A 3,756-nucleotide genomic window follows, 5' to 3' on the forward strand; every position below is an offset into this window, starting at 1 on the left:
GGCATGTGGTGCTGGGGGATTGAACCGCGGTCCCTGATGCCTTGCCAAGCTTGTTCTAAGTAGGTGCTTTAGACCACTGAGCCATCTCTCCAGCCCCTCAATCTTTATTTTCTAATCAATGTTAAATATTTAAAATTTGGGGAGGCTGGAGAGATGGCTCAGTACAATAAACACTTGCCAGGCAAGTGCAAGGGCCTGAGTTCAATCCCCCGTTCTGAAAAAAAATGTTTTTTTTGTATACCTCTCTCAGGGCTTCTTTAGTCATATCCCACAAGTTGTGTTTCATTACCACTTACCTGTAGTTGAAAATATTTTCTAGCATGTGATATGCTTTATTTCTTGACACTTAAAGGTATTGAGAAGCATATTATTTAGCATAGAGAGGTGGTGTAATCCTATAATCCTAGGACTTAGTTGGCTGAGGCAGTAGGATTGCTTGGAGTTTGAGGCTAGCCTGGGCTACAAAGTCAGCAGGAAATTTTATTTTTGTTATTCTTTTTCTTTTTCCTAGCAGATTTTGAGGTTCTTCTGTCTGGTTTTTATCAGTTCTATATGGTGCATCTAGGTTTGATTTTCATTATAGACACTTTACTTGGGACTTGTAGAATCTTTTGAATTCATGTCTTGCTGTATTTCATTAACAGTATTTTTATCTTGCTTTTTCTTTACTTCATCTCTATCGAGAGTTCCAATTATTTGTAGGTTGGGCCTTTTCATTGTATTCCACACTTTCTATTTTTTAAAGTTTTTTATTTTTTGTTTTTTCAGACAGAGTCTCACCATGTAGTCCGGGCTGGCTTTGAACTTACAGCAATTGTCCGGCCTCGTTCTCCAGAGTGTTGGGATTGCAGGTGTTTGCTACTACAGCCAGCATGTTCCACATGTTGCTGATGACCTTTTCTGCACTTTCTCTTCTTTTCCCTCACTCAGCATCAGTCAGACCATTTGTAACTTTCTCACTGGCTTCTTCTGTGCTGGATCTGGTTTTTAAATTATCTGTTGAGTTAAAGCGTTTCAATTTCTAGCTTTAGCATTACAGCTCTCTTCTTTCTAAAATAGATTACTATTCTCTGGCGAAATTCTTTATCATTTTATCTCTTTCAAGGAAGATATTATTCTGATTATTTTAAAGTTCCCATATGATAATTCAAAAATTTGAGTCTTCTATTGGTATATTTTATTGTTTGATTTTTCTTTTCTGCTTTGTGTCTGTTTACTGGCATACTTGGTATTTTTGCCAGGTATTTAGTGAATATGTTAAGTGCATATAAAATGTATAGTGGTGGGACTGGGGAGACGGCTCAGTGGAATAAGCGCTTCCCTGGCAAGAGCAAGGGCCTGAGTTCAATCCCCGGTTCTACCAAAAAAAAAATTATAGTGGCTCTGGATTATATTATCATCTAGAAAGAATTAAATTTCCTTTCTCTTGATAGTATGGAGACAGATTACCTTCATCTAGTCATGGACTGAGATCATTTAGCGGCCTGTTTCAGACTTTGCCTCACTTCCTGGGCATGAAGTATTCATCCGAGTCTCAATTTAAAGCCAGAAACATTTCTTTCATAGGTCCTGACCTCAAGTTTTTGTTCTTCTCACTCTATTAGCTTGCCCACATTATTGTTTCTTTTCAACCCTTTGCAACTGTCTTTCAAAAATAATATTTTTATTTTATTTTGTGAGGACCTTCTGACTATCCTCTTTAAAATACCAACACAATTATTATCTCTGATTTTGTTCTGTTTCCATTTTCATAGTCATAGAGAGATTTTCATACACAGTGGCAACATCTTGCATAGTACAGTACATCTGTCAAAACCTAATTCAGTACTGGTATAGTAATGATGAGAAAGACATATACTGATTTTGGATTTTTCTATTTTTTATTTATTTATTTTTTGGTGGAACCAGGGATTGAACTCAGGCCCTTGTGCTTGTCAGGCAAGCGCTTATTCTACTGAGCCATCTCCCCGGCCCTGACTTTGGATTTTTCTGTTTCTCAAAATTATTCTATTACAATTCCAGGTTCCAGTCTAGAGTGGGACATTGCACTTAGTTATCCTGTGTTGTTTGCTTCCTATGAGCTCTTGCTGAGTCTAAGTCCCTATTGCTTTTTTCTCATGAAGAGTTTGGAAGAGTGTGAGGCAGGTGCCCTGTGTACTGCCACTCTCTTCTTGGGCTGGACTGATTGGTTTTCTCATAACTAGACCGGGGTAGGAATTTTCTGGAGAAATTCATAGGGGTAAAGTCCCCATGTGAGGGCGTACCTTATGTCAGCATAACGTCCCTGTTGCTCTAGCCATGCCTATTTGGGTCAGGTAGTCTCTGGTAGGCTTCTCCATTATAAAGTCATTGCTTTTTCATTGCTCTACTCTGTTTTTGGGAGCAAGCCACGACGTCCAGCTGATGTTCTTGGAGAGGGGAAATTAGCTCCACTTATCAGCCACATCTGCTTGATTTTGACACCTCTGGCCACGTGTGCAGAGGTGAGAATTTGGCCAGTGCATGAATGGGAAACTGCAGGCGCAATACTGGGCTCATGTCTCTGTGCTTTCCTTTTTTCTGGCATCTTGGCTCCTCCCCCTCTCAATGGTTTAACCTAGAGCTTTGTCTTTCTGGTTCAGTGTAACTGTATGAGTGCAAAATCATGGGTTTTTCTTTTTTTTTTAAATATCCATTTTGTTTCTTTTTTTATTTATGAGAGAGAGAGAGAGAGAGAGAGAGAGAGAGAGAGAGAGAGAGAGAGGTGTGTGTGGCCAGCTCAGCCCACCAGGGGGCGGGCTGGCTGGCATGTGGTGCTGGGGGATTGAACCGCGGTCCCCAATGCTTTGCCAAGCTTGTTCTAAGTAGGTGCTTTAGACCACTGAGCCATCTCTCCAGCCCCATGGGTTTTTCTTTTGCCTTTTTATGTGCAGTGAAATTAAAGAAATGCTGATTGGAGAAAGCTGTACGGCTCATCTCAACATACTTTCCTTTTCTCTAGCTCTGTAAGTCATGGGTATCTTGGCCACTCCCCACTGCCTTCAAACACCAGATTATTCATTCATTCATTTATTTGTTTATTTATTTGATACAGGGTCTCACTACTCAGGTAGGACTCATACTGATCCTCCTGTCTCAGCCTCCCCAGTGCTGGGATTACAGGGGTGCGCCACCACACATGCAATACCAGGGATCGAACTCAGGACCTTGCACTTGCCAGGCAGGCGCTTAGACCACCAAGCTATCTACCCAGGCCCTGGGTTTTATTTTTTGATTCAGTTTTTGTCGTTGTTCTCAAACCCCTTCTGGGTTTGCTTGTCAGTGCACACTGGTCCTTCATGGCGGGAGGGAGCGGGAGGGAGCGGGAGGGAGCGGGTCCCACCTGTGCTCTGCACCACATCCGCGGATGCTCTCAGCTGACTTGCTTCTGCCCCGCCTTTCTGCCTTGTCTGATGCTTCTGGCACGAATCAGCAGTTTCTCTCCTACTCTTCTTTCCCCAAGCACTTTTTCTTCTCTAGCTCACTTCTACCTTTGCACCCAATTCCTATAGCAGAGTAATCGTTAAACTACTAAATTTTAATATTTTCCCCCAAACTCCTCACCTAGCATGAAATACAGTTGCTCAGCGCATGCTTGCTCAATCAGCCCTGACCTTGCGCTGGTGAAATCTTGGCCATTTTCTGCTTTTCTTGCCTCACTACAGACGTTTTGGTTAAGGTGCTGCATCCTTAATGAGCCCTCCACCACCGCTCTCCCTCCACCACCGCTCTCCCTCC

Source organism: Octodon degus, unplaced genomic scaffold, assembly GCF_000260255.1.
Source record: "Octodon degus isolate 3935 unplaced genomic scaffold, OctDeg1.0 scaffold00029, whole genome shotgun sequence".
Lineage (NCBI taxonomy): Eukaryota > Metazoa > Chordata > Mammalia > Rodentia > Octodontidae > Octodon > Octodon degus.